This window comes from Pseudophryne corroboree, chromosome 7 (assembly GCF_028390025.1).
Source record: "Pseudophryne corroboree isolate aPseCor3 chromosome 7, aPseCor3.hap2, whole genome shotgun sequence".
NCBI lineage: Eukaryota > Metazoa > Chordata > Amphibia > Anura > Myobatrachidae > Pseudophryne > Pseudophryne corroboree.
The window spans coordinates 141,136,097-141,151,645 of NC_086450.1; positions in this window are offsets into that span (position 1 = coordinate 141,136,097).

Below are 15,549 nucleotides of genomic sequence, written 5' to 3' on the forward strand. Positions count from 1 at the left end.
CAGCAGCTCAGAGTAGCTCCTGTCACATTTGTGTAGGAATATTTTGGTGTTCTACGCACCTGTACATGAAAGTAAGAGCACACATCGCTTCATCATTGAGGAGGCATTTTCTGAATTTTTGCTCTCAATGTTTGATCTTCATTTTACTCACATCATTACCCAGGTACCGCTTGATATAACTTGATTAGCTCCCTCCCCAGTCATGATTGGTAATTAAAATAGGCATTAAAATTAGTCACTTAGCAATTTTGCTGTTCAATTGGCAATTAAATTACTTAATTGCAATTATGGTCCTAATTTTAATTGGCAAAATGATAGATGTAGATTTAAGATAATATGTATAAATACTTTAATAAGTGTCTATATAAGGATGCTTTAATTGCTTAAGTTCATGCATATGCTTTCCAGCTAAACTTTAAATTGAGGTGAAAACACACTTTTAGCATTTTATTTTCTCCTGCAAAGAATAATTGTAGCCAAATGTATTCTAAATGGGCGTTTCACTTAGAATATTTGAAAACTTTTAATAGTATTATGAGGATAAAGGTGTTTCATTTTATATATTTTTTGCTCCAGATGGTTAAAGATAACAAGTAAATTAGTCACCTATGCACAATAAGCCCGAGTCGGATGCATTTCCCATTTTCAAGTTGATTGCGCATGCAGCTGAATTGCAGAACATGATGTGTGCATTCATAATACGAAGTCATAAGTAGGTGTGTGCATTCCACATCTTCTGAGAATGGAAACCAGCATGAAATAGGTGTTTCTGGGCGGTAGGTATCAGTTTGCATGGACCATTGGTGTAGCTATAAAGGGTGAAGGGTGTGTATTGTGGAATCAGTATGTGTTACTAGCAGACAACATGCCGGCTGTCAGAATACCGACAGCAGCATCCAATCTGTCGGAATCCCAGCTGGGAGGCAGCGAGTCCCCTCGCAGGCTTGCTGCGTCCCAGCGATTCAGGCCCGGTGGCTCGCTTCACTCGCCACAAGTTATATGCCCACTTGGTTGGTGGCATGGACCCACCAACCAAGTTGGAATACCCTCCGGCTGTCGGGATTCTGGCCAGCGCATTTCACCGACTGGCGGCATTCTGGCATCTGTCTCCTGAATACCGGGATCCCAACAGCTGGTATTTTAACTGCTTCCCTGTGGTGCACATGGGCCCCTGAGTACAGGTTGGCCCATACTGCACACTCTGCTCCCATGTATAGTAATTATATTTATGTCTCTGGAGTCCCGCATCGTTTGACACTGCAGAGCAGCAGAAATCTCCAGGAAACTGACATGGTTGCCATTTTCCCAGAGATCTGTGCATGCACAGTAGAGAAGTCCCCGTGTTCCTGGGGGGTGTGATATGTGTTCCTGGCATTCATGATGCCGGTGGTCAGAACACCGCTGGCGGCATCCAGATGGAGGGAATCCCAACAGGGGTTGGGTAAGTATATTTACCCTCACCCCCTACACCTCTAACCCTCCCCAGAGGTGCCTAAACCTAAATCCTAACAGTTCCCGGCATACTTGCTGTCGGGATTTCGGTGTCGGCATTTTGACTAATGTCTGGATTTCGGCACAGGTCTTCTGCCCACGTGTCAGGACTGCCGGCATCTGAACGTATCCCTTCCTGGAGACCTGGTCATGAACAGTAGATCCTGAAACAAATCCGGACTCTACTATGCTGCCAGAGAGGAAGGGGCCCAATGGAGCTTGCACACAGACCCTCTCCTCTCTTTAAAATAAATAAATAAAAGGAATATATAAAAAAAAGTTCTCCCTTTTAAAATATGCTCAAAGCAAATATACAAAACATACGTATATATTTACATATACCCTACATAAAATGTCAAAGAAAAAGTATACATTCTGGAAATTGTCTATTAATTGTACATAATTTGTGGTCTGGGTAACGTGCACTGTTCTGTCATTTACTTAAGGTTGACAAATTGTTGTGGAAAGCATAGTTATTTTATATTAGATCTTGAGGAAGATATGGAAGGGAAAGAATATGTACAATGTAGGTTACTGCTTATGATAGCACACAGATTCTGCTGGTCTTTCTGGACAAAATGGCTGCTAAACTGCATTTAGGTATATTTACCTTAATAGAGTGAGAGTTTCAAAAAGAGAGATATTTGGTAAGCTTTTGCGGTTTTTTTTTTTTTTTTTAAAGTGGCAATCATTTACACTGCAAGATCAATCTGGTTTTACAGTGTAAATGATTGCCACTTTAAAAAAAACCCTGAAAAACCTTACCAAATCTCTCACTTTCTGAAACTCGCTCTTCCATTTGGCCCTGTAAGTATGCATTAAGGGCTTGATTTAGACCTGGACGCAAGTAGGGATTCAGTTGCTATTGACCGATGTTTTGGTTATTGTCAGGGTTGGCTGGTTTAAACCACCTGGTTTGTTTAATAAAAACCGCTCTCTTTTTTTTTTATAATGCTGTTAGTACAGGCACTTATTACAAAAATCCTATCATACTAAAAAAAAATAAGTGTTTTTATTCAAAATGTTTAATACCAGTGACCTGTCCAGTGCTTATGTTTAACGCCTCCTTTTTGTGTGTGTTTCTCTTAAAAGTGCTTTTTCGTTTTCCATTTTGTATTACTATTCAGATTTATTTAATTAGAATAAGCAAGACCAATGCTTAACATTAACTTGTTATATTTAATTTAATCGTTATATGAGTGTACATTGTATGTATTATGTTTATTCTATCTACATCTATTCAGATGTAATAGGAATAATAGGCAGTGAAAAATTGGTTTTATTGAAATATGTAAAATAAATCAAAGCCTAATAACATTATTAATGTTAGAAAGCATTAAAACATGGTTGATTGAGGTTTCAATGATACATGATTCAGTTGTGTTTTTTTTTTTTTTCCCCATTAAAACATTAATGCAAAAAAAATAAAAATTGGTGTAAACGAAAATATAAAAAAAAAGGTTTAAACCAAAAAAGCATTGTTGTTGTATTTTTTTTAAACTGTTTTTGTTATGGACACAGTGTGGCCTCTGTTTTGTAGGAGTACTAAGGCCAGGGACTTTGTCTCCCAACGCAGGTGGCTGATGCCTTCCCAGTGCTTGCCATGGTGATCCGATGCTGTGTCTTTGAACGCAGCAGCGGATCATAGATCACCTTCTGTCGCTCTCGCATATTTTTGTACAGCCACGGCAAACAAAGACGAAGTGGTGGTGACTGTAGCGTCCTAGTGTGAATAAGCCCCTAAATGCAGTCTTCCTAGATATTATTCTGTGAAAATTTGAGGGGAGAGAATTAATTAATTGGGTTGGCTGAAATTCTTTGCTGGTTTATGAACAAGGGGATTTATTCATGAAGTAGTAAAAAGAGTGGAGAAGTGAGCCAGTGGAGAAGTTGCCCATGGCAACCAATCAGCTGCTATGTATAATTTTATAGAATGCTTTTGTCAATTGTTACTTCAATGCTGGCTCACTTCTCCTCTCTTTTCACTGCTTCCTGAATAGACCCCAAGGTCTGGTGCAGGAAGACTTTCCACATTGATAAGAGATTAAGGGGTCTATTCATAAAGAAGTGGAGAGGTCGCCCATGACAACCAATCAGTGTTGAGGTAACATTTATAAAGCGCATTCTATAAAATTATACGTAGCAGCTGATTGGCTGCCATGGGCAACTTCTCAGCTGGCTCACTTCTCCCCACTTTTTCACTGCTTCATAAATAGACCCCTAAAATACCTGAATGGAGAAGGAATAATAGTTACACAAGGAGATAAAATAAGAGTAGCTAATATATATGTAATAAAATAACTGATAAAGGGAACCTATTAATATCAACTATTTTTGTAAATGAAATGAATTGTAGACCGAGATAAAGGTGTGTGTGTGTGTGTGTGTGTGTGTGTGTGTGTGTATTTCTGTTTTTTTTTTCAGGCAGGAAGTCTTCTGTGCATAGGAAAAGAAGACCTTCACCACACAGTCATGACTTTATCTCCAGTATATGCTTTGTGCCTGTAATAAGTAGTTTTATGTATGGAACTTGTACGTCATTGGTTCTTTAAACAGAGTCTCCCGCCTCCTAGACCCATCACAGTTAATACAATCGGCCCTTTAATCCGTTTGCAGTTCATGCTTTCATAGATAACATTCTTTAAATACATGACGTTCTTTTTGTGGCTACAAATTAGACATGAAATCAATGTGGTTTAAATATGGACTTTTGACTGTCATATTATATAGTGTGTTACGTAAACGGCTGACGCTGAGCACTTTCACAGGGAGGGGGATGGGGTGTCGTATACTTAAGGAGGTTGCCTGCTCTTACATGATTGTCCCTTTATATACAGGAATTTGGAGGTAACCCATTCTCACAAAGACTGTGTTGTCTCCAGAAATGAAGATGTTAATTTGTATAAGAAAATGTTCCTGCAGTGTTGAAAGCAAACATTTTAGTATTGTACACTGTACACTTCTATTTTTCAATGTCTGCAGAGTACAAGTAGAAAAACTGGAATATGCATGAAATTATGTCTTTGAATATTCAATATCGGGTAGATGAGAACTCTGTATAAAAGTTTTTTCAATTTTACATGTAACTATCATTCCTGCTTGGCTCTTCTTCCTCTTTTTTTTTTTTTATTATAAAATGAAGCTATAATCATGTCTGGGAGATCCTACTTCTTGGAAACCGTGTTAGACTCTGTTCCCAGTGGCGGAACTCTCAGTGGGCCTGCAGGTAAAGAGGAATCTGCAATTCTGGCTAATCTACCTTTCCCTCCAGGCTCCCCTTGCCTCCCTAGGTCTTCCACTCTATTCCCTTCCCAGCAATGCCCAGGTCAGGCCCTGATTTTTTTCATTGTTGTGGGTGATATTTTATTATATTTTGGCAGGATAATTCCATTTCAATTATCCTTTTTTTTTGGGGGGGGGGGGGGGGGGGGGGTTTCAAACCTTTACACAATTTAAATGATACTGAAAAGTTTTTAATGTTAACCCCCATTTAAATTATGTTATTGTTGTATTAAGCAAAATACTAACCCTGTGTGTTACATTAACACAGTACAAAGTGCATTAACCCATAATAAACCAATGAGGACTTGTGTGTTGTTGTTTTTTTTTTTTTTTTTTAATCATTCCAATGATAATGATCATTCCTGATCTGATGCTTTGAGTCACTGCATAATTACACCTTGTAAGTTAGTGACCCCAAATATCACACTATATTGAGATTTACACCATAATGATATTTAAAAATTTCTCGTAGCAAGAGCAATATGTATGTGTGCAAATTTGTAGAACTTTTAACTTAGAAAATAATTTGCTAAGTCCGAGTAATGTTTAAAGCTTTGTTTAGAATTTTTACCTTGCTGCATGATGTGGTTGTTTTGCATGGCTTATTATAACACATTTTCCATAGAAATATGTGAAGAAAGGTTTAATTATGCTTATGGTAGTTGAAAGTTGAAACCAACTGCTTTTAGCAGCGCATATAAGTGTACAATAGAAGAAGAAAAAGGTTTCATACAAATATGCCATCACACTATTAATATGTTCTTGTAAACTGTGTACATTCATGGCAAGATATATAGAACTGTTTCAGTCTGCTGTAATATTACTGATTCAATAAACACTATACATGAAAATGCCTGGTCTGTCTGGCTTTGTGTCTTTTCCTGAACATGTTTTCGGTGGCCACCTTCTGGCAAGTGCTGGCATTCAGAATTATCCTTTTGTACTTCCCTCTGCTGCACTATTACACGTGAGAAGAGGACACAATGGCAGTGTGAGCTACTGAGGAGTGTTTGGGGAATAAAAAATAAATAAATAAACATTTACTTATAGATGTAAACGATGTAATCCAGCTGTTTTGTATTGCATTATAATGTGTATATAGGGGGTCATTCCGAGTTGATCGTAGCTGTGCTAAACTTCCCTGACATGCGGGGGGACGCCCAGCACAGGGCTAGTCCGCCCCGCATGTCAGTCCGGCCTCCCTCGCAGAAGTGCAAAGGCATCACACAGCGGCGATGCCTTTGCACTTCAGGAGTAGCTCCCGACCAGCGCAGCTTTAGCGTGCTGGCCGGGAGCTACTCCTCGCTCCCTGCCCCGCAGCGGCTGCGTATGACGTCACGCAACCGCTGCGGCCAGCCCCCCAGTTTGGTCCAGCCGCGCCTACGAAACGGCGGCCAAACGCCACAGTTTCGCCCCCTCCCGCCCATCGATCGCCTCTGCCTGTCAATCAGGCAGAGGCGATCGCTGTCCTGCTAAGGCCTTCGGCGCATGCACAGCAGGGACCCGTTTGCTCTGCTGCGTTAAAACGCAGTGAACGAACGGGTCGGAATGACCCCCATAGTGTATGGAAATGTATAGGTTTTCTCTTAGTTACATTAGTAAAAAATAAATAGCATTGCTCAAAAACTTAAAATTGGGGATTTAATCCAGTAATTATGGGCAAAGGCAAATAAATTATTACGAATCTAGAACTGTTGGTTTAATTATAGATACAGGCAGATATGTAGAGCAATATATCCTTACTAATTCTCATCAGAAAATGATATGGAGAACTGCCATCTTGTTTAGCATACCTGCACAGAGCAACTTACATCCACTTGTGATCGTACTAACGGAATGCTACAGTATAAATATGTCTTTAATGTGCTGTATCAACCAGGGCGTAACCAGAAGTTTGTGGGTCTCATAACGACATATTGAAGGGGCCCTTGTCCGAATGCTTATTGAAAGACACCTCTCCGCTACAGTTATTAATTCTATTAGTTCTGAACCATAGTATTGCCCTAGTTAATTTTATGAATCATCGTAGTTCCCTAGTTTACATTATGTCACATTGTAGTGCTGCCAGTACACATTATGCCACACATCATCCCCAATTCACATTAACATACAGTGTCCCCAGTTCATATTAATTTAATATGCCACATTACAGTGCCTCCTGTTCATACTGTGCCACATTAGAGTGCTGCCCAATTAAAATTATGCCATGTTACAGTGCCCCAGTTCATATTCCACACTATAGTGCCTCCATTTCATATTGTGCCACATTACAGTGCCCCAGTTCATATTGTGTGACATTATAGTGCTTTCCACATTACAATGAGCAGATAAGAGTGGCCTCTAGTTCATATTGTACCAGAGTACAATGGCCTCCAGTTCAAATGATGCCACATTACAGTGCCTTCTTACCATTATAGCATCCACTATACGGCCTCCTCACTGAAAATGTAATGTCACACAATTCAGGCTGGATCAGACCCAGTTGCTTATCAGGCAAATCTGGGAAATTGGTATACAACTTTATAACCTGGGTCTGGGCACCATAGCAATAGCACCCCTTGCACCCATGGTACCAACCTATAACTAGCCTGCATGTCCCTTTGAGTGCCTTCTTTTCCCTATACTACTGTGTGTGTGTGTGTGTGTGTGTGTATATGTATATATATATATATATATATATTGTAACACTGTAGGGGTGCAAGGTGCCTTTTCCTGGGGAATATGGCAGCCCGCAGCAGCTGAGGAACAACACAAGTCCAGTTTCTGGTACAACTGACCCCGGCCAGTTTTATTGAAACAGAAAATAAAACAAACCCCAAAATAAAAATACCTTGCCTGTCCGGCACTAACTAAACATAAGATGTTCCTAACTGTCACTAAACAAAACACAGAGTTCTTCAGTACATACTGTATAGCTTACTTGCATCAGAAAGCGTGTCTCTCACACACAGATCCTGCAGCCTTCCCAGGCAGTCTGCCCATACTAATCAGGTTAGAAGCACTATATCACTCTTACACAGCTGAAACCCTGATTAGCCCTCTGTGAGGCCAAAGACCCGAACTGGGCCCAATGTCTAGAACTCGCCTTATCTCTCTCTCAGAGCCTTTTCCCAGCTTTTACAGCAAACTGAAAAGGTTCAGACAAAACAAAAAGCATTTTTCCTAGAAGTTAACATTTTCTAAAACATGTAAGACAAGAACCTGGGACAAATATACCTGCCCTCAAACACTATCCCAGTGTTCTTGTCACATATCCCCCTCCCCTGTTTCGACCTAGGGGCCGGAACACTTGTAGCCCCCAAACAGAAGATGCGAGACAATGCATCTGCGTTGGCCAATTGTGTTCCCGGTCTATGTTCGACAGTAAACTTAAAGTCCTGCAACGCTAGAAACCATCTAGTTACACGAGCATTCTTGCCTCTATTTACATACATCCATTTTAAAGGGGCATGGTCTGTCACTAGTCTGAATTGTCTACCCAAGAGGTAATATCTCAAGGTATCTAGTGCCCACTTAATGGCCAAAGCCTCCTTTTCCACAATGGCATACCTTTTTTCATGCTCATTGAGTTTCCTACTCAAATAAATGATAGGGTGTTCGTCCCCATCTCTGGTTTGGGACAGCACAGCACCTATCCCTACCTCTGAGGCATCTGTCTGTACCACAAATTCTTTTGAAAAATCTGGTGTTATCAACACCGGTTGTGAACACAAAGCCACTTTTAATGCTTGGAACGCCTTTTCTGCATCAGGGTTCCATTTCACCACATTTGACTGCTTCCCTTTGGTAAGGTCTGACAACGGCACCGCTGTGGTCGCAAAATTAGGAATAAACCGTCTATAGTACCCAGTAATTCCCAAAAAAGCCCTTACCTGTTTTTTATTCACTGGACGAGGCCAGTTTTGAATAGCATCAACTTTATTCAATTGGGGCCTAATCAGACCTCTGCCTATGGTGAAGCCCAAGTATTTGACCTCCTCCATTGCGAGGCAGCACTTCTTTGGGTTAGCAGTTAACCCTGCCTCTCTGATTGAGTCCAGTACTGCTTGTACTTTAACCAAATGGGACCCCCAGTCTGTACTGTGAATTACCACATCATCCAAATAGGCAGCTGCATATTTTCTATGGGGCCTCAAAATTTTATCCATCGCCCGTTGAAAGGTTGCTGGAGCCCCATGCAACCCAAAGGGTAACATCTTATACTGGTACAGCCCCTCCGGAACCGAAAAGGCTGTTTTTTCTTTGGCGCTATCAGATAAAGGTATTTGCCAGTAACCTTTGGTCGGGTCCAATGTGGTGAGAAACCTGGCTGTTCCCAGCCTTTCTACAAGCTCATCCACACGGGGCATGGGGTATGCGTCAAACTTGGACACCTCATTTAACTTACGAAAGTCATTACAGAAGCGTATGCTACCGTCGGGCTTCGGGATGAGCACTATGGGACTGGACCACTCACTGTTAGACTCCTCTATGACTCCAAGTTCTAACATGGTTTTAACTTCCTTAGAAATAGCTTCTCGCTGAGCTTCAGGAATCCTATATGGCTTTAAATGAACCCTGACCCCTGGTTCTGTGACAATGTCATGTTTTATTATGGTCGTTCGGCCAGGCAGCTCTGAAAATACCTCCCTATTTTGGATGAGAAATTCTTTAACCTGATTGTTCTGATCAGCTGATAATGTCTCTGACACCTTCACTGCGGGAAGCAACCGGGGTGAAGACACCGAAGGGCAAGGCTCCGCTGACAGAGACAACCTATCTTTCCAGGGTTTGGTTAAGTTAACATGGTAGATCTGTTCGGGTTTTCTCTTTCCCGGCTGGTATACTTTGTAATTAACCTCATTCACTTTTTCCCTAATCTCAAATGGACCCTGCCATTTAGCTAGGAATTTGCTTTCCACAGTGGGTACCAAAACAAGAACTCTATCTCCAGGAGCAAATTCCCGTATCTTGGCACTCCGGTTATAGACCCTCTGTTGAGCACTTTGGGCCTGTTCCATGTGCTCTCTGACAACAGGTACCACGGCTGCAATCCTATCCTGCATTTGTGTTACATGCTCAATAACGCTTCTATAAAGAGTGGGCTGTCCTTCCCACGTCTCTTTGGCAATATCCAACAGCCCTCTGGGGTGTCTACCATACAACAAATCAAATGGAGAAAACCCCGTAGAGGACTGAGGGACTTCTCTGATGGCCATTAACAAGTAGGGCAACAAACAATCCCAGTTTTTCCCATCTCTCTCAACAACCTTTTTTAACATACTTTTTAATGTTTTATTAAACCTTTCCACCAACCCGTCAGTTTGGGGATGGTAGATGGACGTCCTGAGGTGAGTGACCTTAAATAACTTGCACAATTCTTTCATGATCCTTGACATAAATGGAGTACCTTGGTCAGTCAAAATTTCTTTTGGTATTCCCACTCTACTAAATACCTGCACCAGCTCCCTAGCTATCGCCTTGGTTGTGATAGTGCGTAAAGGGACAGCCTCAGGATATCGAGTGGCATAGTCCATAATTACCAGGATATACTGATGGCCCCGAGCAGACTTTAACAAGGGCCCCACGAGATCCATGGCTATTCTGTCAAACGGGACCTCTATATTAGGCATGGGAACTAGTGGGCTCCTGAAATGGGGTCTAGGGGCATGATACTGGCATTCAGGACAGGAAGAACAATATTCAGACACTTCTTTATAAACCCCTGGCCAAAAGAACCTTTGTAAAACTCTTTCAGTGGTTTTTTCTGCCCCTAAATGTCCTGCGGTAACGTGACTATGAGCTAAATCTAGTACCGTTCTCCGATAAGGCTGGGGAACTACCAGCTGTTCCACCACATCCTCACCCCTTTTGACAATGTGGTACAAGAGCTCATTACAGATGGCCATGTGGGGATACGTAACCCTGTCATCTGGTACCACAGGTTCCCCATTAACAATCTTAACATTCTCTCTAGCCTTTATTAAGGTAGGATCCTTTAACTGTTCAGGCGCAAACAGATCCTTCTTTACCTCCAGGTCAGGCACGCTTTCAGTTCTAACTACTATGTCTCTGTTCCCGGCAAGAGGGTCCTCACTGGACTCCCCATCTGTCACTTCCCCAGCCAAACTAGCAAAAGGCAAAGGGACAGAAAGTTCCGAAGACCCACGTACATCCATAAAATCACCGGTATTATCAACTGGTTTTTTACTTCTCACATCTGTTGATAACCGTGATTCCCACAGTTTCCAAAAATGAGGAAAATCCCTCCCTATTATGGCCTCATGCACCAAGGTAGGGACCAGTCCCACTTTAACCCTTGCTGACCCACAACAAGTTTCTATATTCACCTCAGCAGTGGCATAATATTGGGTATCCCCGTGTATGCAAGTTACCCCAATAGGTATTTGCTGGACCTTTAAGGGGTTCACTAACCCAGCTTTCACGAGGGTAACTAAACTTCCTGAATCTAGCAAGGCCTCTACCCGGTTACCTTCTAAGAACACATCACACATTTGTTTTTCCAGCTCAGGTGAAGGTACCACAGTACAGGCTAACCTAGCAAAGAAAGACATTCTGCGACATTCAAAGGCAGCATCACATTGCATGGGTTCTTGCGTGACTGGGCAATTGGCAATAACATGACCTGGCATACCACACCTAAAACATTTAACCACACGATTATCAACCCATTTGGGCAGCATAGACCGTTCTAGCCCCATTGGCCTGTTTCCAGGGCCAGTGTTTACAGTCTCTCCAGCCTTGCGTTCTCTTAACCGCCCAGCAACGTTTTCCCACGGAACAGTCTTACCAGTCTTTACTGAAGGGCGCTGTCGAGGACCTATGGGTTGCTGGGTGGTCATCAGTAGTTCCTCTGCTGCCAAATACCTCTCTACCATGTCCACTAATTGGTCAGCAGTACCCGGGTTTCCATGGCTCACCCACTTGCGCAGGACCATGGGCAAAGATTTCAAGTAGCGGTCCATGACGACTCTTTCCACCATCTGGGGACCAGTTAATGTTTCTGGCTGCAGCCATTTTTTTGTTAGCTGAATAAGGTCGTGCATCTGGGAGCGCGGAGGCTTCACCATGGCGTACAGCCAACGGTGCACCCGTTGTGCTCGTACTGACAGCGTGACTCCCAGGCGGGTCAGGATCTCAGTCTTTAGTTTATCATAGTCCCGAGCCTCAGCAGGGCTTAAATCAAAGTAAGCTTTTTGGGGCTCACCTGACAGGAAAGGTGCCAGCAGACTGGCCCACTGTGCTTTCGGCCAGTTCTCACGCTCGGCAGTCCTTTCAAACGTGGTCAGATAGGCCTCCACATCATCAGCCTCTGTCATTTTCTGCAGGAAGTGACTGGCTCGTATAGAACTAGAGCTGGTTGGAGCACTGACGGCCACATCTCCAACCCGAGCTGCAAGTCTCTGCACCACTTCTGTTAAGGCCTCTCTATCCTGACGCTGTTGCCTGTAAAGTTCATCAACAACTGCCTGCTGTTGTATCTTATTTTCCTCCATTGCCACCTGCTGTAGTCTCCAATTTTCCTCCATTGCCACCTGCTGCTGTCGGTTGGCCTCCTGCTGAGCCGCTGTAGCTTGCAGCAAGGCTTTAAGCAGATCCTCCATGTCAACAGATTTTTCAGGCGGCTTTGCAGCTGCTTTCACCCAGGACATATATCAAACCCTCAGGGGTGAGTCTCAGTAACTTCACACTGGGCTGTATCTGCATAAACCACCGTTTTCTGCAGGCCTCACAAAGCTGCTGCTTTCACTTATGCGCAGAACGGCCTGCTCGCATTCTCCACCAAGTTGTAACACTGTAGGGGTGCAAGGTGCCTTTTCCTGGGGAATATGGCAGCCCGCAGCAGCTGAGGAACAACACAAGTCCAGTTTCTGGTACAACTGACCCCGGCCAGTTTTATTGAAACAGAAAATAAAACAAACCCCAAAATAAAAATACCTTGCCTGTCCGGCACTAACTAAACATAAGATGTTCCTAACTGTCACTAAACAAAACACAGAGTTCTTCAGTACATACTGTATAGCTTACTTGCATCAGAAAGCGTGTCTCTCACACACAGATCCTGCAGCCTTCCCAGGCAGTCTGCCCATACTAATCAGGTTAGAAGCACTATATCACTCTTACACAGCTGAAACCCTGATTAGCCCTCTGTGAGGCCAAAGACCCGAACTGGGCCCAATGTCTAGAACTCGCCTTATCTCTCTCTCAGAGCCTTTTCCCAGCTTTTACAGCAAACTGAAAAGGTTCAGACAAAACAAAAAGCATTTTTCCTAGAAGTTAACATTTTCTAAAACATGTAAGACAAGAACCTGGGACAAATATACCTGCCCTCAAACACTATCCCAGTGTTCTTGTCACAATATATATATATAAAAAATATGGACGTGCGGTAAGCTAAATTGATCAGGAGGCACTGGCTAGCACCAGAGTCAGATTTGCATATATTATATGAGCCAAACGGTAGCTCTGGGCATTATACACAGGTGCAGCAGTATAAACTCCTGGAAACTTGGTGTGTTTTGGTCAGAGATGTGCGGAAAAGATAGGCAGGGGAGACACTGCCTCACCTGCCATAGACTTTTTACTCCAGAGTTATGGCTATAAAAATGATTAGAAAAATACAAAGAAGATATTTCAAACAATTCTTTGTATTTTTTTGTATACTGTATGCAGTCAAAACTCTTGCACAAACGTTAGTATGACAGGAATGGCTCTGCCTCACCCCACCGCACATCACTTTTATATATACTGTGTGTGTGTATATATATATATATATTAGATAGATAGATAGATAGATAGATAAGGTGGAGGTATATATCTCTCCATATATCTCCTGAATCTATTCTTCCAGAAAAAAAATTATTAAATTTCACTGTGTTGCAGTATATGTCTAGTAGCACTAGTTGCCAGACACAAGGGCTCCTTCACAAATTGCTGTTTTCCTGTGTTGAGTTCACCATAGCATAGACAAACCATATTTAAAGTGGAGACAATATAGAGCATGGAAGCTCTTCTTAAAGCATGCTAAAATGCAACACAGTAAAAGTAATCCACAGAATGATGCAGGTAGAGCTTTTGTATTAACACAACGATTAGCGCTTACCATATTTTTGATGCAGGCCCACATACCTGGAAAATCATCTGTGTCTACCTTTTGTGAGTTAGTGGGTCTAATGTAAATGAGCATAGTGAAAAGTGATCATGGGCCTAATTCAGTAAGGATAGCAAATTCTGCTAATCAGCAGAATTTGCTATCCTTTTGATCGCAGGGCAAGGCGGCCTAGCATGCTGACCGGAGCCTCCCCCTCTTCAACAAGCAGAATTTGCGAAAGCTTTGCAATTTCTGCTTGATAGCAGAAACTGTGGAAGCCTCCTGCCTGTGTAGCTTAGCTGCGGCCGCAGGAAATTCGCCGCCATTTTCCTGATCGCAACGGCTGCGTGACGTCACAACCCCGACACGCCCCATTCGGCCACCTCCGCCCCTGCAACGCTTAGTCTCCTCCCTGGAAACGAGCACTGACCACCCCCCTTCCCCCACACCACGACCGCCTTTGCCTGATTGACAGGCAGAGGCGTCCGCTTTTTCTGTGGAACCCCCCCCCCCGCAGAAAATGCGGGCACAGGACGCGCACTGCGCATGCGGTCGCATCTTTTTCTCTGAAATTGCAGTTGGATCGCTTATTGCGATCCAATCTGAATTAGGCCCAATGTCTCGTCATCATTTCACCTAATCGCACTTTAGGTTAGGACAAGTCCCTTCATTCACCACGGTCTTTTCATTATTCTTCTTATTGCTCACTATAACTTAATTTTATATTGTATTACATGTGTCACTTTTTGTGTGTTTTGCATGCTTTTATTACATTGGTGGAAAAAAAAATACCCAGAATTGCATTAGCCTGTAAAACTGCACCTATAAACTGCAAAATGTGCCCCAGTGAAAGTATAGGATGATTCACTATTATCAGCATTTCCAGGGCCGGCAACAGAAATCTCTCGGCCCTGGTACACTCGTTTTTTTTGCCTTCTATGCCCCCATTCCTCCCAGCTAGGTATAGGCCGGTTGACTTGAGTCTTGACTTACCCAAATGCAGGGCCATTGAGAGCTCCAATGGGCCTTGGTATTGGGGAAGCCCAGGCCCCCTCAACACAAAATAGTGCGTGCTCGGCATAGGGGCAACTCCAGGTATCCACCTCTAACACTTCTCCTCTCTGCCTGCTGCCTCCGTTTCTGTATAGCAGCGCAGCCACAGCGTGACATCGGGCAGTGAGAGGAGACTGCTGCTTCCCTCTCACCTCCTTCCCCCCACAGTGGTAATGGGCAGAGAGGAGAAGTGTTACAGGAGGGGCAAATGCCGACTTTGGCCCTGCCAACCGACCCGGGTTAGTAGTACCTGCTGCCCCCCCTCAGCGCACTTGCCTATATGGTGGTTTATCTGAAACGGAGAACCTCTGTAGAAATTGTTCCTCTCTGGGAAGATGATAACTTCAGTCTGTAATCACTATTCATGCAGGCAATCATATGGTGTGGAAGACATCTCTTTACCTAGGAATATAACCAATGTTATCATTATACAACAGTAGTAATATGGGATTTTTTAGAAATGGTGTCTTAACAAAGAGTACTGTGCCTTTTTCTTTTAATCTTTAAAGTTGTGAAAAATATCCATCCCCCTCACCCCTGTGTCTCTGGCAGTATCATTCCCCTGTGTCTCTCCAGCAGCCTCAGCCCCGCTCCCTGTGTCTCTCCAGCAGCCTCAGCTCCCCTCCCTGTGT